The 25,683-nt window shown below is 40.5% G+C and overlaps 1 protein-coding gene across 1 annotated transcript in view; it reads left to right on the forward strand.

Moving 5' to 3' along the window:
• Positions 1-9,373: 9,373 nt before the first annotated feature.
• The window catches only part of LOC105466957 (nuclear receptor subfamily 3 group C member 1), a 454,549-nt gene continuing 438,239 nt past the window's right edge, over positions 9,374-25,683 (forward strand). Inside the window, exon 1 of the mRNA XM_011716170.3 lies at positions 9,374-9,536. The gene's annotated coding sequence lies outside the window, so the exon portion shown is untranslated. The remainder of the gene's footprint in view (positions 9,537-25,683) is intronic.

Here is a 25,683-nt window from a genome sequence, read left to right on the forward strand (position 1 = left end):
CTGATTGACCTCCCTCCATCGGGACGAATTAATGAGAGTGATTCCGTTGATGCATGTGGAACCGTGACACGTAGATGGCACCCAGAGAGGGCTCTACATCACATCCAGGTTAATCGTGGGATCAGGACACATGTGGACGCCACAGAACTGGTAACCAGGATGCAGTTAAATAAAGATTCTCTAAATATTTGTTCAACATTGATTCAACAGAGAGACAGGAAACTGCATGGAAACTGGGAAGGGAAAAGAGGCCTTGGGGGCAGCCCTCCGCCTCTCCATTAGTATTCTAAGTGATTTAACTGCCCATGAACTTGCCCTTTTCTTACAGCAAAAATGAGGTTCCACAGAGAAATGGCACTGTGTTTTTTAGCAGGCCGTTCGGTGATCACCTAATGTGACTGCACATTCCCTTTGGAAGTCTGACCCTCTCCATCCCCAAGTGTCTCATTAGAATATCCATCCAACTATGCACAGTGGACTGCTGATCCCCGGGGGGATTCCCAGCAAGATTTAATGTCTTCATACTGTTGCACATGCAGAGCCACTTGGGTGACTCTTTTAGTGGACACCACAGTCATCCAGTCTGTAAGGATCAATCCTGGTCTCTCTCAGAATCCCATGAGAGTCTCCCAAAAAGATAAAGAACGCCACATTTACACTTCTATTGTGAACCAATGCAGGCTTATTCCCAAGTCCTAATATATTCTTTCTGAAAACGGAATTGTGTAGCTGAAATGCTGAACTTCAGCTAAACTGCCCAGCCACATATATTTTAAATTGTCTAACTACTTCTCTTTCTGCCCTTCCAGACTATGGTGTCCTTGGAGTCAAGGACTGAGTCTTCTTTTCACTTAACCTTTATCATTTAGTGTAGAGCTTGAAATAAATAGAAATTAAACCAGACATCTTCCCACCAACATCTTCCAAGAGTTTTTGAGAATTGTCTTTCAAATATTTCAACTTTGGGAGGACGCCTTTTCTTTTTACTTCTTTAAAGTAGTCTGCCACTGTGGTACCCTCAGCTCTATATATTTTCAAGCAACCAGTTAATCAGTTTCAAGCAACTCAAAGAGTTTTGACTTCTAACCATGTGATAGGCATCATCAGGCTAAGTACTGAGATACAGAAATGAAGGTACCGCCCCTCCTACTCACACAGCACACAAACTGTGTGCAGATGTAAATATTGTACGTGTGATTAAATTACAGGCTTAACAGTCTAGTCACTTGATTCAGTTTCACCTGTCTGAATACATTAATTCAATTTTACAAGGGACAGACCCCTTCCTTCGTTTTCTTGTACTACCCTGAAGCTAATGCAGAGAATATAATTGTATGAAGCTGAAAATCAGGCTCCATTCGCCTAAAAAACAGGAAGTTGCCCGTGGCTTCTTCTAACCTTCTCCTTCCTTTTTCTCTGTTTAATTCACCAAGCTTCCTCAATCTGAGCCACCCCAGTCCCACATAGGGAGATCCAGTCTTTAAGGATCAACTCCGATCTCTCTCAGAATGCCATGAAAAGATGTCCCAAAGAAATAAAGAGGCCCACACTTATATTTCTATCTTAAAACAAAGCAAGTTCATTCCCAAATTCCAGTAAATTTTCTCTAAAAAGGGAAAAGCCACACAAGGAGGATTACAGTTTACAGGAAGTGAGGAAATGACCTTTCTAAGAAAAAGCTGTCGAAGGAACCACTTGCCTCCAAAGATGGGAGGGACACAATTAATTTTTGCCCTGACTGAGGAAAGGTAAAGTTAATAGAGGGAAGAGAATCTCAGAAAGGGAAATTAAAGCCAACATGCTTCTGGCTTCTTGAGGCTGCCCCCTGAGTTAATTAATTACCTGGGAGGGGATTATGAAGTGAGTTGTGAATTTCTCTTACTTCATACACACACACACACACACACACACACACACACACACATACACACAAGGAAGAACCACAGTGTGAATCTATTTTAAGAGCTAGAAATTGGCTTGGGGAAATTGCTGATATACTGGGAATGAAAGAAAAAGGGATTTTAAAAAAAAACCCTCCTCAACAGTAAGAAGTAGGAGGAGAGCTACTTTAACAATCTCTGAGCTATTAATGCAATCACAATCTGGATCCAGGACAAAACTAAGGATTTCTTTCCTTCCTTTCTCTTTTCTTATTTTCTTACCTTCCTCTCTCTCTTCCTTTCTTCTTCTTTTATCCAATTGGTAAACATCCGTTATATGATAGGTACTGCCCCAGACACTAGGAAAACAGAATGACATCCATAGTCCCAAATAATATTAATTCACAAGGAATAAGAGAGAGAAAAAATTTCCATTTAATTTCTCATAGGAAAGAAAGAGGAAAAACTGGGGGGAAAATACTCCTGATGAATGGATGGGACAGAAAGTGAAATCCTGCTGGGCCTAGATAGGTCTGAGGACTCAATATGAAGAGAGAAATTGTTTTGATGTACCAGAGTGGAAGAAGAAAGGCGGGATGGAGGGATCAAGATGGCGAAACACTTCACTCCACAATGTGACTCTTCACCAAAGGCACCAAACGTTCAATTAGGTGTCTCGTGAAAACCAGTAAAGGAGCTGAGTTCTGTGTACAGGGTGTCACATAGCACAATAGAAACTGTAGGCAAAGGGCCCACAGAGACCATAGAAGAACCACAGAGGAAGATGAGGGCAAGGCCACAGGGACTCCTAGAAAAGGCTTTGCACATCACAAGCCATGTAACTGTGATCCGGGCTGGGTTTGGACAGACTTACAAGGGTCATGAAGCTTCTAGGCTGCATTGAGTTTTCACATTCAATTAGTTGTAACAGCACATTTGAAAGTCCATAAACTCAACAGCTGAGGATAAAAGAAAAAAATCATTAATACACTACAAAACCCAACTCACCTGATGATGATGGATCAATAATATCCATGAGGCCCAGGGGCCCAAGTGGCCATAGGTAGGCAACAAGGAAATCCATGAATTCCCTAAAACTATATGCAAAATGTTGTGAAAATATACATAATGCATAATGATGTTTGGTCAACAGTCCGCATAAGATTACAATGGAGCTGAAAAATTCCTTTCACCTACCAACATCAGAGCACAATGCATTACTCACATGTTCATGGTGATGCTGGTGTAAACAAACCTACTGCACTGCCATCCATACAAAAGTATAGCACGTACAGTTATGTACAGTGCGTGATATTTGGTGATAATAAATGGCTGTGGTACTGGTTAGTGCATTTGATATAGTATACTTATTATCATTATTTTAGAGTGTACTACTTCTACTTATTAAAAATAAACTTAACTATGAAACAGCCTCAGGCAGATCCTTCAGGAGGCATTCCAAAAGAAGGCATTATTATCATAGGAGACGACAGTTCCATGAATGTTATTGCCCCTGAAGACCTTCCAGTCGGACAAGATATGGAGGTGGAAGACAGCAACACTGATGATCCTGACCCTGTGTAGGTCTAGGCTACTGTGAGTGTTTCTGTCTTCGTTTTTAACAACAACAAAAAAGAAGTTTAAAAAGTAAAAAAATACTTTGGGAGGCCGAGACGGGCAGATCACGAGGTCAAGAGATCGAGACCATCCTGGCTAACCCGGTGAAACCCCGTCTCTACTAAAAAATACAAAAAACTAGCCGGGCGAGGTGGCGGGCGCCTGTAGCCCCAGCTACTCCGGAGGCTGAGGCAGGAGAATGGCATAAACCTGGGAGGCGGAGCTTGCAGTGAGCTGAGATCCGGCCACTGCACTCCAGCCTGGGCGACAGAGCGAGACTCCATCTCAAAAATAATAATAATAATAAATTTTAAAAATAGAAAATGTTTATAGGAGGATAAAGAAATATTTTTGTATAGCTGTACAAGGTATTTTTTTTAAGCTGTGTTATTATAAAAGAGTCAAAGAGTTTTAAAAAGGAAAAACTTTGTCAAGTAAAAAAGTTACAGTAAGCTAAAGTTAATTCATTATTGAAGAACAATTTTTTTAATTTAGTGTAGCCTAAGTGTTCATAAAGTCTACAGTAGAGCACAGGAATGTCCTAGGCCTTCACATTCACTCACTGACTCACCCAGAGCAACTTCCAGTCCTATCAGCTCTATTCATGGTAACTGCGCTATCCTGGTGTACCATTATCTTTTACACTATCTTTATTGTAGCTTTTCTATGTTTAGATACACAAATACTTACCATTGTGTCACCATTACCTACAGTATTCAATAAAATAACATGCTGTACAGATTTGTAGCCTAGGAACAATAGGCTATACCATACAGCCTAGGTGTGCAGTGGGCTACATCATCTAGGTTTGTGTTAATACACTCTGTGATGATTACATGATGATTCAATTGCCTAATAAGACATGTCTCAGAATGTATTTCCATTGTTAAGCAATGCATGGCTGTGTGTACATATACGTACGCACATTTGTGGGAGAAGGATGCTTAACCTTCATTAAGTTTACAGAGAGTTATCAGTGAAAATAACCACATTTACTGAGTGTTCACTATGTATTACTATGCGAAGAACTTCATACATAATTATTTCATGCTCACAGCAACTCTATTTTTAAAAAACACAAAAAAACTTTTTTAAACTACTCTGAACTACCTGGGGATTTTAAGAAGCCTCACAAAGGTCACACCACTAGTGAGTGGCAGAGCAAGGACAAGCACTCATGTCAAAATTACCAGCTTTCATGCTCCATTGTTTCCCACTGATGTGCACTTTGAACTTTGCTGAATTCTGAGTCTGATTTTGTTACCAGTTCAAATGTTGCTTTTCCCCAGAGAAAAAGATTAGAGAAATGAAGTTAGGTGTTTAATGGGGATCAGATTCTACTGATATTTTCTGAAGTTCTAAACGTTTCAAGCACTTTCATCTGTGATATTCCATTCCATTCTCTCATTCCATTTCATCCAGTGCAATGATGTAAATATATCTGTTTGTTTGACAATTGGGAACACTGACTTCAGAGTGGTCAAGTCACACTGCTTTGGGTAAATGGTGCAGTGGGTTTTGTGTCAAGGTGTTGTATGCCCTGATTCCATTTCCCTGACTCAAAGGAACAGTAAAACGCTTTCCAAGAAGCCAAGGATTTTTTTTTTTAAGCTCCTGGTTTGTGAACCCTGAGTTGAAGAAGACTCATCCAGAGATCATTTGAATTGTTATTATGAGATCCATCACATCAAATTGCAGTTTGAATTTTGCAAAATAAAAGAAAAGGGGGCCTCAGAGACATAGTTTTACTGCGGGGATAGAAGTCTATAGAATGTACCAGGAGAGAACAAAGTCACTGGAGACTTTTGACTCTGAGGTTTCCCACTTAGCTATCCCAACGGAAATATATCCTACCCTTTGAAAACTTCACAGGGTCATTCTGCCTGCTTAACTCTGACTGGTGTTCTTTCCACATGCTGTGGGAATAGCTTGGCCCACCACACATGCAATTCCTTGAGGAGAACAAAAAGAGCTGCAAGCTGAAATAGACCCTTCCTACTAAGTAGTCTGTGCTTGTGCCTAGTGTAGATGCAGATGCCCCTGTTGAAGGTAAACCCTTGAAGTCCCAGGAGACAACCACAGGGTCATTGACATAAGGGGAAGACCAATCCAGACCCCAGCTGGAGTCCTTTCACTAAACTGAGGAAGAAGATATAGAGGGTAGATTATTATATTTCTGTAGCACCTGGTCGGATGGAACCTATTGCATCCAATATTTTGCTAACCATTGCTTAGTTGGAATAGAGGCAGAGTAAAACAGTTCAACATTTTTAAAGTGGAGAAAGAAAAGACAAAACAAAATAAGTTCTATGAAAGAGCCACCACAAAGGGAGAATTGTTCTTTCTGCTTGAGGAGGATGACATATGACAACTTCAAACCCCACAGGAGTAACAACTGAAGACATTTAAGAGCTGACTTAACGGCAGCTTCATTGGCCATTTGTCATGTATTTATTGTCTAAGCAACACTTGAAGGAAAAGGAAAGCTTTTCAAAATTGCCCCGTGTAAGTAGTGAGGACTGCTAATGAGAGGCATCCAACTCCCCAGAGGAAAGGACCCAATAGCTAACTCTTATGGTGTGGTGCTCATACTGCATTAGCACTCGTGGGAGTGTGTTAGAAATGCAAATTCTCAGGCCTTGCCCCAGACCTACTCACCAGAAACGTTGAAGATGGGACGGACGAAGCAGTTTTAACAAGCCCTCCAGGAATTCTGGTGGACGCTGCAGTCCAAGAAGCTCTGCTTTAGAGCACAGGAGAAGTCTGTTAGACTAGGAGTCAGACAGACAGGGGTTTGGGGTCCCACCTTTGACACTAACTCACGGCACAACTCCAGACAAGGTGCTCTCTGAGCCACCACTTCGTTCTACTCTGTGGGGATCATAATGGTAATAGCAGGCTTTGTAAGGAAAGAAAAACATGAGGGCTTAGTGAGTGGTAAAGGCTCACTCAGCAAATGGTAGCCTTCACTGGGGTCATTCAAAAGAACATGATTTAATTGCTCCACACAAAGGATAGAAATCTGTAAAATGTACCAGGGAAGCTGTTGTTGAACTCGCATGGTGTCTGAGCATCCTTCCTTTCAAACTTTTTTTTTTTTTGAGATGGAGTCTCACTCTGTCGCCCAGACTGGAGTGCAGTGGCACAATCTCAGCTCACTGCAACCTCTACCTTCCAAGTTCAAGCAGTACTCCCGCCTCAACCTCCCAAGTAGCTGGGATTACAGACGTGTACCACCACGCCCGGCTAATTTTTGTGTTTTCAGTAGAGACGGTGATTCGCCATGTTGACCAGGCTGGTCTCAAACTCCTGACCTTAAGTGATCCACTCATCTCAGCCTCCCAAAGTGCTGGAATTACAGGTATGAGCCACTGCACCTGGCCCAAACTTTTTAGAAAGCTTTATTTGTCAGAGAATGGAGCACCTGTTTCAGAATGAGGGCCAGGTTTTTTGAAAATTGAGATGTTGAGTGCTCATAGCAGACCTGCCAAGTTTGCATCTTGTGAAATGTGCTCTGGGTGTCTATGAGTTTAAAATTTTTTGCAAAAGAGTCTTCAGTAGACTAACATTTGGGAATTATTGATTAAAATGAGGTGATAAGATGTAACTCGGCAGTGACTTAGCTGTCACAGCCACTCTCCTACAGATTGAGGCAGAAGGAGGCAGGTGCATTGTCTGAATGTTACAATAGTAAGTAGAGCCAAGAAGGGAGACATCCTAACCTCTGCCCACCAGTTTATGACCTTTCTCTGTGGTGGCTGATGATCTGCTGGTTAGATTGCTCTTGGCTGGCCAAACCTAGAACTGAGGCGATTTTATTGATTTCTGAGGGAAAATCTTCTTGGTCGTGGCAAAAGGGAAGTCGATTAGGAGTCCGTTCTTGCAGGTGTTTAAAATGGAAAATTCCAAAGTTTTGTTTTTCAAGGAAGATATGGTACCTCCTTAAGGAATTCACAATCTCTTAGCATGGGATGTAGTTCAAGAACTTGGTATTGGTCAGCAACGGTGGCTCATGCCTCTAATCCCAGCACTTTGGGAGACCGAGGCAGGTGGACCACCTAAGGCCAGGAGTTCGAGACCAACCTGGCCAACATGGTGACGCCCTGTCTCGCCTACAAATACAAAATTAGCCAGGTGTAATGGTGCATGCCTGTAATCCAGCTACTTGGGAGGCTGAGGCATGAGAATCCCTTGAACTCCGGAGGTGGAGGTTGCAATGAGCCAAGATTGCACCATTGCACTCCAGCCTGGGCAACAAGAGCAAAGTTCCATTTCAAAAAGCAAACAAAACTTGGTATTCTCTCTCTCCTATTTCTATTGCCATGTAAGTGTGTCCCATTTGAGAATGAGAGAATTGAGGCACAGAGAGGTTAAGCTGCTTTTCCAGACTGACAACTAGAAAAGTGGAGAGCTGAATTTTAAACCTAGGAAATATAACCCCCTGCCACATCAGAGTTCTAAACCCTTGCTACTCAAAGAGCAGTTTCTGGACCAGCACTTTACAGGAATTTTTGAGAAATGCCCAACCTCAGACCCCACCCCAGACCTACTTAACGAGGCTGCATTTCGACAGAGATTTGTAAATACACTGAAGTTTGAAAAGCACAAGGCATTTCTCCAAGTGTGTTCTAGGCATCACTAGCATGGAAAACACTTGTGATGCTAGCTAACGATATAGATTTCAGGCCTTCCAGAAATCTCTGCAGCTGGGTTCAAAGACGCTGCATCATCAACGAGTTCCTAGGTGATGGCTATGTATGCTTCATTTTGAGAACCACTGCTTTTAGTTCTCCCGCCCTGTGCTTTGCTTGACCATTAAAACAAGAGGGTCAAATTGGAACAGGTGAATGAATGTTCTCCATCTAATGATGATAAAAGGAATTTGGAGACTAGCACAGGCAGCCAAATTAAGGAGGACCAAGGGGAAACTTGATCTGTCTTGACTTCACTATGTTTCAAACCCAGATTGTGGCATGGGCCTTTTATTTGAAGTCTAATTTTGTTTGGTTTTTGTTGGCTTCGTTTTTAAAGGATGCCTTTGTGAAAATCTATACTATTTCTGTCAGTGACTCCAAGGCCAGAGCTCAAGTTATTTCTTTGACCTCGGACTTATTCACATATTTTCCTCCACTACAAACCAAAAAACGTGAAGTCGTGTCTCAACATGTTTCAAAGCACTCCACAGGAAGGTACCATGTTGAGAAAGGTATGGAGCACATCTGATAGACTGAGGTGGGTGACCGTGATAGGTATACCCTTAAGGTAATACAGAGTGAGGCAGGCAATGCTGATCAAGTTCTTGTCTAAAGTCTGTGTTGACACCATTAGAGACACCAGAGGTTGAGAAAGCAGCAAAAAAAAAAAAAAAAAAAAAAAAAAAAAGAAAAAGAAAAAAAGAAGAAAGACAGAGCGAGATCTTGAGCTATTAGTTGTAGTCCTGTTCTGTCACTAGCTATCAGCATGACTCTGTGAGAGTTACTTAACTTGTTCAAAGCTTAGTTTCCTCATTTGTTAAAGCAGAGGGTTTTTCAGGTACTTCAATTGCCATGACCTGGAGGGTCAGGCAGGTAATTTAAATACGTGAAGTCAGCGGCAAATCAGGAGGAAGTACAAGCCACTGAGAGCATGTGCCTCCTGAAGGCATTCAAGCACAGTTCTTCCTGAAACACAGTACCAGCCAAATGAAACAGATCTGCGGCTGAATTTAACCCAGGATAGACTTTCTCTCGGGGTCCTTCCAGCACATAGCCAAAAGTTTTAGAGTTTGTTAGCCATTGGGCTTCAACATGTCCATTGCATATCGGTATTAAACCGGAATCAGGAGGAGATTGAGGAGACCCAATAGAAAATGTTGATGATCTCATTCCTGTTACTTAAACTGGGAACAAGTGGCAAGTTGCTGAGCTTCCCACAGACTAGCTGAGGACACAGTGCCAAAGAGGAACCTGCATTCTTTTCCCTAAATGTAATGAGGCTGAAAAAAGATTCTGAAGATGTAGAGTTATTTTGGTAGAGCTTCCAAGAAGACTCTGATGCAAGGTAATGGGAAGGGGGGTTGAATCGTTTATTTTGTTCATTTTGCTCTATCAGTGGGGGAGAGGGGGCTTAAGATTTTAAATAAAAGTTGATATGATAGCTATCATTATAAAAATGTGTGGTTTGGGTAACATCTCCAACCCTTTAATGGGAAAATTCAGTTATTCTGTATTTCCAGGCATATGGTGGTTCCTCAATCAGCTGTTTGATTATTAATTTAAAGCATTCATTCTCAAAGTGTGGCCCCTGCACCAACAGCATCAGCAATACCTGGGAAGTTGTTAGAAATGCAAATTCTCAGACTGTACCTCAGATCTACTGAATCGGAAACTTGTGACTGGCGTCCAGCAACGTGTGTTTTAATGAACCATCCAGGTGATTCTGATGCTTCCTAAAGTTTGAGAATCACTGGTTTAATATTGTTAATTGGAGCCACTGGCTAGGTGATGGGTCTGAGCAATGTTTCAATTCTGACATTATGCCATGTTCCTCATATTTATGGGTATTTAAGTCATTCATTTCCAAGTATAATGGGTCCCCTAATTAATCAGTAGGGAGTTGATCTGGATGCCAAAATCAAAAAGATACAATTGACTAAAACTGTCATTGAATAGAATTCATGCACGTTCTTCAGGTAAGTGAAGGGTCATTCTTGTTACGTATTCATTCCTTTTTAGTGCTTGTTGATTACACATGTTTTATTCTGTAGTATCGGGTTAAATGGTTTAGAAGCATCCTGTATAAGCAGTAATTTGATGTTCCATGACTTCACTGTATAACCCTTTATATAACATCTTAAGTCCATCATCAGGGGAAAAAACCAGCACACTCTCAAATAAAAGGGACCTGTCAATTTTTCTCTGAGCATAGCAGTGGGGATCATGTCATCAGTTTCTTTGCATGCAGGAACAATGCATCTCTGCAGTATGCGGGTTTGTTAATGCCTGTTATTTTGAGATGATTACATTTTTTTTTGCTTGTTAATATACAGTTCTCTTGTGATCTTAAAAATGTTTCCCATTCGTCATCATTGTTCTCATATGGTACCTGAAAGAATTAACCATGTCCACTATATAGACATGGTTAATCTACATTGGTGTTCATTTCTGAGACAAGAAGAAATGCTTAGAATTAGAACACAATGTGGGCTACTGCCTAGCAGTGATTGATTTGTGAGGGCTTATAAATTGGTTGCTAGGCTTTCCAAGTGACATGCAATAGGAAGGGAAACTCAAAACACAGGAAATATTTTCTCCCATTTATTCCAGGGTGCCTTGTACTGAGATCTTGAATTTAGGCTCTGTCTGTTCACTGCAAATGTTTACACGTCCTCTCTTTTGTCTCTGAAAACCACATAACACCAATTATTTTTTCTTTCTCTATATATAAACATGCAAATAGCTTATGTAATCAAACGTATGTGTGCATAAACTGATTACTTAGAAAGTTAACAAGCCCTGCAACCATTTTTTAGTGAATTATTATAAATCATCCTTGATTTCATAATTCTCAACAAAATGATCAAACTTCATCAACATTCATGGGATCTGCTGAGTCTCCTCTTGGTTTTTTAGCAGATTGGCTGGTCTATTAAAAGTAAGACTTGATTAAAGTTTTTGAAGATTATTGCAGGCCCACTCTTTCCTTGTCGTTCATAGAATACTTAGCACACACACCTAATTGGCAGGTGTTTTCTACAAATCTATAATGTGTGAGGCAATGCACTGAGCACAAGATTTTTGGCAGTGACAAGATTGAGTATGCCCTTCTCCTGACTAACCGGGGGTGTAGTAGAGACCACTAACTAGTCGCCAGTGTTCATCTCCTCTTCTTCCTGGGTTTACATTTTGCAGCCTCCTTTGCTGCTGGGTGTGGCGTGTGGCTGAGTTTTGCCAATGAGTAATGTAGGGTATGAGTACTCGTGGGATGTGTCATTCTACCCTGGCCCTAAAATGCTTCCATGCACCCATCTCCACACATGCTTTCATGTCCCCTACACTTCCCTAACTAGTTTGCTGGGAAGAAAGACATTGAAAAAATAGCAAAAGTGTTTGAGAGGTAAGAAGGTGAATGATCAGACATGACCTTGTATATAGGGACCTTGAGGTCTCAAAGTCCTCAGAAAGAAAAAAAAAATTCATTTGGCTTATTTGTTGTTAATTGTTATGAGTTTTACTTAAATGAGGGGAGACTTCAAAAGAGACTAAGCTGAGTATAGTGGAGACAAATCCAACAAATTAAGAAATGTGAGGTTATGTAGACTAAGGAAATTGGTTAATTTCATTAATTCATTTGTATTAACAGAAGGACAGTGCTAGGACACAAAAGCCCATGCAAGCATCTTTTGTAGTCTTAGGCCACGTGAGAATAACTGCAGTTACTTATGTACACAGAGTGTGCAGCTCCTTTCCCTAGAGTCTTTGAAAACTTTAACTATGCCATGTGAAATACATACTTCAATAAGGAGGATCTTTCAGGAATGCTTTGTTCCCATATATAATTTGATCATTTAGGGGTTGCTTTGAACAGTGATATACAAGGGGGAAGGTGTTGAAGTGAGTGCAGTCTGCCAAGGTATAAAGGGGTTCATTGTCTGTAGATAACTTAAAAATGATAATAAACCCAACTGAAGGTTAGTCTGCTTATTATTACTATGCACCAGCAATTCTAAACAATGCCAGTGACTTAAAAAAAAATACTATTTCCACCAGGGAAATCTCCTGGTAGAAAGGGGTTTATACAACCTGCTACCTTTTCTCCCCAACCTAACTTGATATACCACTAGACACCTTAAGGTATCTATTAAGGGCAGTTTTCGATGGCTTTCAGCATAACAAGAGATATTCTGCAACCGGAAATATTATTTAATCATAGAATTTTTAATAGTGCATTGCCCAGGATAGTAAATCAGAGGCTATTTTTTCTGGCCTGGAAAAAAAAAAAAAAAAAAAAAAAGTGGAACCAGTGACTTCAGGAAGGCTTCAAGCAAGCACTTGTTCTTCAGATTTTTAAAAGACCTGAGCAATATAATGTAACAAAGAAGAGGAAGCATTGGATAAAGGGGAGAGCAAATTCCAAAGCTAGCTAAGTGAGCCAAGACTGCAGATGACCTTCGGTAGAGTCTAGTGGAATATGACAACAGCTCAGCCAAGCTGGTGTAGCTGGCACAGGACTCAGGTGGCAAGTGTCCAAATGTTCTGTTGTGTTTGGAAGTTATCAGGTCCTCATGAGTGTTAATGTCACATAGTCAAAGCACTGGTTTTACAAAAACTACCAATCTGCCGTGAATAACTAGTACCATAGTTTGAGACAGGGAAAAAAATTAGATATCCAACCATGGCAATTCATGTGGAACACATGATCTGTGTTATGGTTCTGAGTTTTATAAGTGATGACTGCAGGGCCCCGTTACACCACACAGTGCTTGGTCATCCAGCTTGCAGTTGTGTGAAGCAATCCTGATTGTGCTGACCTTCCAACGGCAGTCTGGGCTTAGTACTACTGGGGGCATGTAGGGCTCCAAATGCTGAATACCAAGCCTTAGATGATCAGTTTTATCTCTGCCATTACCAGTTTAATATTCCATAAACTGTTGATTTTGACCATCTCTCTTACCATAATTGGACCTCATTGAAATAAGGTGTCATTTGAGACTGACGCCTCTTTTTTGTGCTGACCCAGATCAAAGAATTTGCAAAGAGGGATTTGAGAGGGAGTATGACCACCAGGTTCAGACACATAAGAAAGTTAAGGAAACGAGATGATATTGAGAAAAATGGGCATTCAACACCTATTTAAATCATGGAAACTGTGTTAATATCTAAAGAAACCTCATTTGCCGTGGCATAAACAATAATCATCAAACCTCAACAAGAACAGAGAAAACATTACTGTATTTCTCATCCTTGAACATTGATCATTATTGGTCCTCAGTGAGCTACAATTTTGGGCATGCTGCTATCATGAATAGCCACTGCATCGTTATATTGGCCAATTTCAACAAGGTAAATATCAGTAATGAAAGTAAGCTTACTTCTAACATGGTCCTTCGCCTGTTGCAAAAACATATTGCAGTTCTTCAGAGTAAATGTAAGATGGAGTGAACAGTTGTCTAATCTGTTGTTACCTTTCTTCATCTGAGACACAGCATTAGAACTTCATTGGCAGGGAATTAAGAGAAACTTGCCCAACAAAAGCTCTGTGCAAATTCCCATCCCTTCTGTGCCAACCAAACAGAACAATGTTTGTAGAAACCTTTCCTCTTGAATTTTTAGTGTGGTTCCAAAAGCCCAGGCAGGGAGGATAAACCACCCAGGAAGGACACTGGGGGGATGTGGTGAGGGACAGCATTTCTTATTAAAAGGAAGCCAGCATGGTAAATGGGCCCTACAGATGAGCTAGAATTGCAGTTCTACCAAAATTTCTGCTGATGGGTCCAAGGATCCCAAAATCTTAGGTCAGCTTCTTATGCTAAGAATTGAGAAAGCCCTTAGCACTCAAACGCTCTAAGCAGCCAGACTTGTAAGTGGAATTTTAAACATACTTTTTGCAAGTTGCCAAAACCTTCATTTTTCTTTTAAAAAAATCTATTAAGCTAAATCTTTTCAGAAGATCACCATTTCTTTTAGCGTTGCTGAAATTTTTTTAATGTGTCTCTTGGAGGCATAAACAATCAATGTAGCCATTAATTTGGAGGCCTTTCTCTCTGACAGTGGTGCAAATTGAAAACTAATCATTCGAAAGACATTCTGACTAATCAGGTCAGGGGGAGAAATGAATAGTGTTCCTCATAGCCCAGCTAGAGGCTTGCCTTTTTTTTTTTTTTTTTCCTGTGAGTTTTAATTTAAGAAGATAAAAGTTGGGAGAGAAAAAAGGACAGAATATGCCAGTGCTGCTTTTTCCAATGACACTTTTAAAATCTTCCCAAAATATAATATTTTTATTGGTTGTAAATATCTGAGAGCCCTTTCAATTTATTTTAGCCCCATTTTCCTTTTGTTTTATATTACGACACATATATATTTACTTTTTTTCCCTTTGGAAAGTTTCATTAGTTTGCTACACATGAGATTTATTTAAGTGCTTTTCTCAATGTCTGAGGCTATATTATTCAATTGCAGAACTGGTTTTTAAGTTTAATAGTTATTTAGATTTGCTGTCCCCAGTAATCAAGATATGGTCAAGGAATTCCCTTGCATAGAGAAAATGCTTTGAAAATGCTTTTACATTTTCTCTAATAGAACTAAGGTCTACCTTTCATCCCAGCTCTGGGTGTCCTTTTCTGGTTGGTGACCAAGGGCCAACAGAAAGAAAGGGAGCCTTAATGATGTTTTATAGAAAACTAACTATATCAAATAAACTCCACAAGCTAGAGTTTGGAGTCATATAAAGCATTTTCTAAATTACTCAAAGCGTCATTGATTTGAAAACTCAGACTGCATTCTTAAGCATCACAGTCAAACCACAGTATCACCTAATCTTTTGGATTAAGGAAATGCCTTATGGAGTCAAAAGTAGTATAACCTCTCCTTCAACAAAACATAGGGGTTGGAGGAAGGTACAGGAGCTGCTACTATTTGTAGTCCAATGGCTCACTGAAACTTCAGAGCCCCCTCACTACACCACCATGCCAAAGCACTTTCACCCAAGACCCTTGCCGGCCCAGTGGAGCACTTTCGCCTGTGGCCCCACTGCCACCCCATCGGAGCGCTTTTGCCAGCAGCTACTGATGGAGCACGATTGCCAATGGAGGGGGAGCACCTCGGCCCCCTCAGTGCAGCCAGTATTTGACATCGAGAAACCAGAGAACAAAGCCACAGACCCAGTAGCAGTCCCTCCCAGAGTTAAAGCAGGCAGCCCGAGAGTGCCGAGCTGAGCCTTGGACTTTGAAGCCAGTCAGCTAAACCCAACTTATACCACTGTCAAACCTTCAAGGGCATTAAAGAATTTAAAAGCTTCAAACCAGTAATGGTGTGTTAGAGCAAAAAATGTGAAGAACGTAAAAGCTAAAAGCCCCATCCAAAGGACAGCAACTTCAAAGGTTAAAGGAACATCAACCCACACAAATCAGAAAGAACCAGTGTGAGAATTCTAGTAACTCTACAATTCAGAGCACCCCTTTACCTCCACATGAGCCCACTAGCTCCCCAGCGATGAGTCTTAGCCAAAATGAAATGACTGAAATGACAGATACAGAATTCAGAATCTGTATGGCAAAGAAGCTCATCAAGATTCAGGAGAAAGTTAAAACTGAATCCAGGGAATCCCATAAAACTATTCAAGAGCTGAAAGACAAAATAGCCATTTTAAGAAAGAATCAAACTGAACTTCTGGAATTAAGCTCCCAACAAGAATTTCATAACTGAGTCAGAAGCATTAACAGCTTCTGTTAGACCAAGCTGAGGAAAAAATCTCAGAGCTCACAGACCAGTTCTGCAAATCAACTCAGACAAAAATAAAGAAAAAAGAATTTTTAAAAGTAAAATTGTGGGCTGGGCATGGTGGCTCATGCCTGTAATCCCAGCACTTTGGGAGGCTGAGGTGGGCGGATCACGAGGTCAGGAGATCAAGACCATCCTGGCTAACATGGTGAAACCCCGTCTCCACTAAAAATACAACAAATTAGCCGGTCATGGTGGCGGGTGCCTATAGTCCCAACTACTCGGGAGGCTGAGGCAGGAGAATGACGTGAACCCAGGAGGCAGAGCTTGCAGTGAGCCAAGATCACGCCACTGTACTCCAGCGTGTCTCAAAAAATAAAATAAAATAAAATTGTAAAGGCACAGTGTCTCACATCTGTAATCCCAGCACTTTGAGAGGTCAACACAGGTGGATCATTTGAGCTCAGGAGTCCAAGACCAGCCTGGGCAACATGGTGAGACCACATCTTTATCAAAAATACAAAAATTAGCTGGGCATGTTGGTGCACACCTATGGTCCCAGCTACACAGGAGACTGAGGTGGGAAGATCACTGGTGCCTGGAAAATCAAGGCTGCAGTGGGCCATGATTGCACTAATGCACTCCAGCCTGGGTGACAGAGTGAGACCCTGTCTCAAATAAATGAATAAATAAAATCTCCAAGAAACATGGATTACATAAAGAGACCAAATCTGTGACTCATTGCCATTCCTGAAAGAAAGGAGAGAGAGTAAGCAACTTAGAAAATATATTTTAGGATATAATCTGCAAAAATTTCCCCAATCTTACTAGAGAGGATGACATGAAAATTCAATAAATACAGAGAACCCCTCTGATATACTATTAACGATGACCAGAGAGAAAAGTCAGGTTTTTTTTTTTTTTTTTTTTTTTTTTTTAGACGGAGTCTCACTCTGTCACCCAGGCTGGAGTGCAGTGGTGCGATCTCGGCTCACTGCAAGCTCCGCCTCCTGGGTTCAGGCCATTCTCCTGCCTCAGTCTCCTGAGTAGCTGGGACTACAGGCATCCACCATCATGCCTGGCTAATTTTTTTTTGTTGTATTTTTAGTAGAGACAGGGTTTCACCATGGCAGCCAGGATGGTCTCAATTTTCTGACCTCATGATCCCCCCGCCTCAGCCTCCCAAAGTGCTGGAATTACAGGCGTGAGCCACCACGCCCAGCCTGAGTCAGGCCATTTATAAAGGGAACCCTGTCAGGCTAGCAGCAGACCTCTTGGCAGAAAATTTACAAAGCAGAAGAGACTGAGGGCCTATTTCCAGCATGGTTAAAGAGAAGAAATTCCAACCAAGAATTTCATATCCTGCCAAGCTAAGCTTCATAAGTGAAAGAGAAATAAAATCCTTCTCAGACCAAGCAAATGCTAAGGAAATTTATTGCAACTAGACCAACTTTACAAGAAGTCCTTAAGGAAATGCTAAACATGGAAACAAAAGAATGACACTTGCTAAAACAAAAACACATTTAAGCACATAGCTCACAGACACTCTAAAGCAACTATACCAATCAAGTCTACAAAACAACCAGCTAACAACACAATGAAAGAATCAAAATCTCACATATCAAAACTAATCCTGAATGCAAACAGTCTAAATGCCAGCACTTGAAAGGTATATAGTGGAAAGCTGGATAAAAAGCCAAGACCTGGCTGGGCGTGTTGGCTCTCGCCTGTAATCTCAGCACTTTGGGAGGCTGAGGCGGGTGGATCATTTGAGGTCAGGAGTTCAAGACCAGCCTGGTGAGACATGATAAAACCCCATCTCTATTAAAAATACAAAAATTAGCCAGGTGTGGTGGCACATGCCTGTAGTCCCAGCTACTTGGGAGGCTGAGGCAGGAGAATGGCTTCAACCCAGGAGGTGGAGGTTTCAGTGGGATGAAATCATGCCATTGCACTCCAGTCTGGGCAGTGGTGCGAGACTCTATCTCAAAAAAAAAAAAAAAAAAAGGCAAGACCCAACTGTCTGTTGTCCTCAAGAGACCCATCTCACATCTAATGACACCCACAGGATTGAAGTAGCAGGATGGAGAAAGATCTACCATGCAAACAGAACACAAAAAAGAACAGTAGTCACTATTCTTATATCAGATGAAACAGACTTTAAATGAACAGCAATTAAGATAGACCAAGAAGAGCATTACATAATGATAAAGGGTTCAATTCACCAAGAACACAGACCTATCCTAAGTATATACACACGCAACATTGGAACACTCAGATTCATAAAACAAGCTCTTCTCTAACTACAAAAAGACCTAGACAACCACACAATCATAATGGGAAACTTCAATATCCAGCATCCCACTGACAACATTAGAACATTGAGGCAGTAAACTAACAAATTCTGGACTTTAACTTGACACTCAACTAATTGGACCTAATAGACATCTACCTAATATGTCACCCAACAACTGCATAATATACATTCTTCTCATCTGCACATGGAACATATTCTAAGATCAACCAAATGCTCTGTCATTAAGCAAGTCTCAATAAATGCAAAAAAAAAAAAAAAAAAAAAGTCATACCAAGCACACTTTCAGACCACAGTGCAACAAAAATAGAAATTCTTATCAAGATGACCTCTCAAAACTACACAAATACATAGAAATTAAACAACTTGCTCTTGAATAACTCTTGGGTGAACAATGAAATTAAGGCTTAAATTAAAAAAAAAAATTGAAATTAATGAAAACAGAGACATGACCAAAATCTTTGGGATGCAGCTAAAGCAGTGCTAAGAGGAAAGTTTATAGCATTAAATGCCTTTATCAATAAGTTAGATTTTAAATTATCTAATATTTTACCTACAGGAACTAGAAAAAAACTGAACCAACCCCAAAGCTAACAGAAGAAAAGAAATAACTAAAACTAGAGAAGAACTGAACAAGATTGAGGCTCAAATCCATACAAAAGATCAACGAAACCAAGAGTTTCATTAGAGTTAAAAGAATAAAAAAGACTGATAGAATGCTAGCTAGACTAAAAAAGGGATCCAAATAAGTCCAATCAGAAATGACAGAGGTGACATTACAGCCAATTCCATAGATACACAAAAGATCTAGAGAAAATGGATAAATTCCTGGAAACAACCTCCCAATATTAAACCAAGGAGAAAGTAAAAACCTGAACAGATCAATAACAAGTTCTGAAACTGAATCAGTCATAAAAAACCTGCCAACCAAAAAAAGCCTTGGACCAGACAGATTCACAGCCAAATTCTACCAGAGGTATGAAGAACTGGTACTAATCTTACTTAAAGTATTTCAAAAACTTGAAAAGAAGGGGCTCATCTTTAATTCATTCTACAAAACCAGCATCAGGCCAATACCAAAATGTCAGCAGAGACACAATGAATAAAGAAAACTGCAGACCAATATCTCCAATTAGCATAGACACAGATATTTTCAACAAAATACTAACAAACTGAATCCAGCAACACAGCAAAAAATTAATACACCACAATCAAGTAGATTTTATTCCTGGGACAAAGGCTGGTTCAACGTAAGCAAACCAATAAATGTGATTCATCACATAAACAAAATTAAAAGCAAAAATCATGTGATTATCTCAGTAGATCCAGAAAATGCTGTTGAAAAATCCAGCATCCCTTCATGATAAAAACACTTAACAGACTAGTCATCAAAGGAACATACTGCAAAATAATAAGAGCTGTCTATGACAAACACATAGCCAACATTATACTAAATGGGCAACAGCTGGAACCATTCTCGCTGAGAACTGGAAAAAGACAAGGTTGCCTACTCTCCTCACTCCCATTCAACATAGTACTGGATGTCCTAGCCAGAGCAATCAGGCAAGAGAAAGAAATTTTAAAAATTCAAACAGGAAAAAAGAAGTAGTCAAACTACTTGTATTTGCTGATGATACAGTTCTATACCTAGAAAACCCTAAACACTCTTCCAAAGGGTTTCTAGAATTCATAAACAATTTCAGTAAAGTTTCAGGATACAAAAATCAATGCACAAAAATCAGTAGCATTTCTATATACAATAATGTTCAAGCAGAGAGTCAAATCAAGAACACAATCCCATTTTACAATAGCCACAAAAAATGAAATACCTAGGAATACAGCTAACTAAGGAGGTGAAAGATCTCTATAAGGAGAACTACAAAACACTGCTCAAAGAAATCAGAGGTGATACAAGCAAATAGAAAAACATTCCATGCTCATGAATTGGAAGAATCAATATTGTTAAAATGGTCATACTGCCCAAAGAAATTTATAGATTCAATACTATTCCTAACTACCAATATCATTTTTCACAGAGTTAGAAAAAACTATTTTAAAATTCATGTGGAACCAAAAAACCCAAATGTCCAAAGCAACCCTGAGCAAAAAAAAACAAAGGTGGAGGCATCACATTACCTGACTTCAAACTATACTACGGTAATCAAACTAGCAAGGTACAGGTATAAAAACAGACATGTAGACCAATGGGACAGAATAGAGAACCCAGAAATAAAGCTACACACCTACAACCACCTGATCTTCAGAGATGACAAAAACAATGGGGAAGGGACTCCCTATTCAATAAGTGGTTCTGAGATAACTGGCTTGACATATGCATAAGAATGAAACCAGGCCCCTATCTACCTTTCACCCTACACAAAATTAATTGAAGGTGGATTAAAGATTTAAATGTAAGACCTCAAACTATAAAAATCCTAGAAGAAAACCTAGGAAATACTCTTCTCGACATTGGCTTTGGCAAAGAATTCTTGGCTAAGTCCCCAAAAGCAATTACAGCAGAAACAAACATTGACAAGTTGTACCTAATTAAATTAAGAGCTTCTGCCCAGCAAAAGAAACTATTAACGAAGTAAACAGACAACTTACAGAATGGGCAAAAATATTCACAAATTATGCATCCACCAATGGTTTAATATCCAGAATCTATAAGGAACTTAAATCAACAAGCATGAGCAAAGGACATGAACAGGCACTTTTCAAAAGAAGACATACAAGCAGTCAACAAACATATGAAAAAATACACATCATTACTAATCATCAGAAAAATGCAAATCCAAACCACAATGAGAGGCCATCTCATACTAGTCAGAAAAGCTATTACTAAAAAGTCAAAAAATGACAGATGCTGGCAAGTCTGTGGAGAAAAGGGAATGCTTATACACTGTTGGTAAGAATGTAAATTAGTTCAGCCACTGTGGAAAAGCAGTTTTGAGATTTTTCAAAGAACTTAAAAAGTAGAGCTGCTGTTTGACCCAGCAATCCCATTACTGGATGTATACCCAAAGGAAAATAAATCATTCTACCAAAAGACACATTCACTTGTATGTTCATCACAGTGCTATTCACAATAGCAAACACATGGAATAAATCTAGGTGCCCATCAATGGTGGACTGGATAAAGACAACCTAGTATATATACATTGTGGAATACTATGCAGCCATAAAAAAGAACAAAATCATATCCCGTGTAGCAGCATAGATGCAGCTGGAGGCCATTATCCTAAGTGAATTAACACAGGAGCAGAAAATCAAATACTGCATGTTCTCACAAGTGGGAGCTAAACACACGCATGGGCATAAAGATAGGAACTATAGACACTGGGGAGTGACTATAGGGGGTAGAGAGGAAGGGAGGGAGATGTGGGCTGAAAAACTACTTACAGGGTACTGTGCTCCCTACCTGGTTGATGGAATCATCCATACCTCAAACCCCATCATCACACAATACACTCTTGTAACAAACCTGCACCTGTACCCCCTGAATCTAAAACAAAAGTTGAAACTATTCAAAATGATAATTTTTTTAAGTTCAGACTGACAAATATGAAGATTAATGTTGATTTCTAAAACATTTTTGAGCCACTAGGTCTTAAAATTAATTTCACTTACAAAATCAACCTTTATTTTCTAAGTTGGAAATAACTTCAAAGCCTAGGATTTGTGAGTTTGTGTAGGAGATGTTTTGGCTATGAATCTCTATTCTTGTTCGCAAACATCAGGAGAGTTTATTTCTCAGTCCCTCTCTAACACGGTGTGGCTGCCAGTGTTGGGCTCTTGTATACAGTCACATCTTTGGTCTCATTGGCATCTGTCCTGTGATTGAGACTGTCTATCACAGGTTGAGAAGCTGTGATGATTAGTAGCAATTCTCCTAGTACCACCTCCTATGGATGTGTAAGTCTTTACAAAGTGTATGTACCACCTGTTTGACACTTTTGCTGCCTTAGGGTGGTAATTTTGTCACTTAACCTCATTGATGGTGAAGATGACATGAGCTCAGCAACTCCCAGTGATGAAAGCAGCCTGCAGGAGTGACTGCAATTCTCCAGCTTCTCTGTCACTCACAGTGACTTCCAGCTCTGGAATATGCAGCCAGCCTCCTAGACTCCACCTTGTGTGCATTACACACTCTCTCTTTGTTCACCTAGAATTTGTGCAATCCTAGAGGCAGGATTTTATTAGCTTGCCTGCCATTCAACAGTGTGTACTCCTGTTGGGCCGAGTTCATACTAGATGATGTTGGGGCAACTGAATTCCCTAAGTGCCTAGGGTAACCTTATAATTTATAATCCAAACTAGGACACTTTTGAGCAGGGAAAAGGCTAGTGTTAATAATGATGCTGAAACAGTAGCCTAGGACTTCTCTGGGAAACCCAAATTGTACTGTGCCCCTACTTCCAACCTATGTGTGGTTACTGTGTGCCATATACAGCTCCCTGAACCAATCAGCCGTGACCAATAGCATGCTGATTACAACTAAAAAGCTTATCAGCAGCTAAAAATACTTATGGAGGAAGAAACATGTCTGGGAAATTCACTATCAAGGGGAAAACCTGGACAGGAACCCTAAGACCTCCCGCGTCCAATCAGTTGTCAAGTCTTGCTGATTCTGCCTTCTAAAGATCTCAGGTCATTTGTTCACGTTCCTCTATCCCCAGTATCTTCACTTTGGTTTCTGCCACCATCATCCTTCCCTTTGAGTATTGCAATAGCCTCCTAAATGTTTCCCTGTTCCAGTCTTGCCCTCCTCTAATCAGTGATCTAGAGGGAAGATAGCAATGTTTTCTGAGGCCAAAGCCATGCACTCTGCTAGGCACAGGGTATTCGGAAGTGAATGTCCAAGTCAGGGTCACTCCAATGTACTTACCTTCTTGCAGCAGAGACAGAAAGTGAACGAGTAAACTAATAAATAACAATTTCAGACTTTGATAAGAGCCATGGAAATAAGCAAGAGAGAGGGATGATAGGAAGAAAAGGTGGCAGGGAGGAAGCTTCTCTGGGAGTGATTTTGCATCAGATTTGAAGGATGACACACGATAGTCATGTTGAAGGTCAGGGAAAGGGCAGCCCAGGAAATGTGAAGAAGGATGTAGAACACCCTGAGAAAGGATGCATTCAAATGATTTCGTTTGTTTGTTTGGTTTTGTTTTGAGACAAAGTTTCACTCTTGTTGCCCTGGCAAAAGTGCAATGGCACAATCTTGGCTCACCGCAACATACGCCTCCTGGGTCCAAGCAGTTCTCCTTCCTCAGCCGCCCGAGTAGCTGAGATTACAGGCACCCACCACCAAACCCAGGTAAATTTTTTTGTATTTTTAGTAGAGACAGGTTTTCATCATGTTGTCCAGTCTGGTCTTGAACTCCTGACCTGAGGTGATCCGCCTGCCTTGGCCTCCCAAAGTGCTGGGATTACAGGCGTGGTGAGCCACTGCATCTGGTCTGTAATGTTTTTAAGTAGCAGAATGAAAGGCCTCTGTGGCTGGCAGTCAGTAATCAAGGCAAGAGTGGTTTGCAATCAAGTTGAAGTGCAGGCAAGGGCCAAGTTACCTGGTGCCTTGTAGGCTAAGGAGTTTGGATTTTAATTCTAGGAGCAACGCAAAGCCTTTAAATAGTATTAAGCAGAGGAGCTAATTGAACCAATTATCTTTTTTAAAAACTGACTTTGTCTTCTGTGTGAAAAATAGGTTATGGGTAAAAGGGACATTGGTTACAAGCCTGGAGTTCTCATTCAGGCGGGAGAAGATGGTGGCTATGGGAATGGAGTGAAGCTTTTTTAATTTTATCATATTGGTGGCATTTGTGATTACTTAGATAAATGTTTAATTAAACTTGCATCTTTCAAATCTATCTCACACTCCTTTTATTATCATCTTGACTGCACAATTTGTGTCATACATTGTGTATGTCATTCAGTGTTTGTCAAAGTATTCTTTCTTTTTTTTTTTTTTTTTGACAGAGTCTCGCTGTCACCCAGGATGGAGTGCAGTAGCACCATTTCCGCTCACTGAAAGCTCCACCTCCTGGGTTCATGCCATTCTCCTGCCTCAACCTCCTGAGTAGCTGGGACTACAGGTGACGGCCACCACACTCGGCTAATTTTTTTTTTTTTCTATTTTTAGTAGAGAGGGGGTTTCGCCATGTTGGCCAGGATGGTCTCGATCTCCTGACCTTGTGATCCACCTGCCTCAGCCTCCCAAAGTGCTGGGATTACAGGCATGAGCCACCGCACCTGGCCAAAAGTATTCTTTGAGAAACAGGTTTTTGGCCAAGCACTGTGATTCATGCCTGTAATCCCAGCACTTTGGGAGGCCAAGGCAGGTGGATTATTTGAGATCAGGAGTTTGAGACCAGCCTGGCCAACATGGTGAAACCCTGTCTCTATAAAAATACAAAAATTAGCCAGGCGGTGGTGGTGCATACTGTAATCCCAGCTACTCAGGAGGCTGAGGCAAGAGAATCACTTGAGCCTGGAAGGTGGAGGCTGCAGTGAGCTGAGATTACACCACTGCTCTCCAGCCTGGGTGATGGAGTAAGACCTTGTCTCCAAATAAAAAAAAAAGAGAAAAACAGATTTTTGATTTATGTTTTTTTGTATACATTTTTATGCCAGTCAACTATGAGGTATTTAATATTAGAGATGGTGTACTGAAAGTCTAGAAATGCCTATAGATGTCTAGAAAATCTATCCCAGTGGATCTCAAACTCAGCTCCTGACACTGATTTCAATAGAGTGTGGGAAATCCTGGTGAGTCTGCTCACAGTCTCCAGTGGCAGTGGTGGTGGCTTTCTGATTGCCAACACAGTTAAGAATGTATTAAATTTTGGAGTAAATTATTGAGTGTTCCAAAGCAAAGGAACTATGCTTTTCAGTATCTGGTGAAATGAGGTGTCATCATGTCAGAAGGATGGCTGTGCGTGCGGAGGTAGATATCCATCTATCTGTCCACTCATCCAGGCAAATGCTCAGATACACAAATTCATGCCATGGGGAAGGCGGCTATTGCATGTAGAGGCTGTGAAACAACGTAGAGTCCTGCTTCTTTCCATTATTTAAAAAGCTAAAACCTCTATTCTTTTTATATTTGCTAGTTCTCTCCAAAAAGTGGTGATAGTTAACTTAGTTGACTGAATCCTAGTTTGAACCTGTTTAAGAATTGGGCATTTACTTATTTGCAGAGCAGCAGAAATGCTTTTCTGAACTCTCTTGATATATCACTCTGTGCCAGGAAGACACATGTAATTCAGATGTGTCTGGGCCCATTTCGGCATACTGGCTGTCGGAAGTCTGCAGGAGGAAATACCTTCTTGATTAAATTCTCCAAGGCTGACATTTTTTGCTGCTCAGCCTGCTAAATGATTTCACATGTGGTTTTTGCAGAGTCAGAATTCTTCAGTGATGTACAGGACAGTTTTTTTCCTGGCAGCATGAAGTTCTT

The sequence above is a fragment of the Macaca nemestrina genome, chromosome 6 (assembly GCF_043159975.1).
Source record: "Macaca nemestrina isolate mMacNem1 chromosome 6, mMacNem.hap1, whole genome shotgun sequence".
Lineage (NCBI taxonomy): Eukaryota > Metazoa > Chordata > Mammalia > Primates > Cercopithecidae > Macaca > Macaca nemestrina.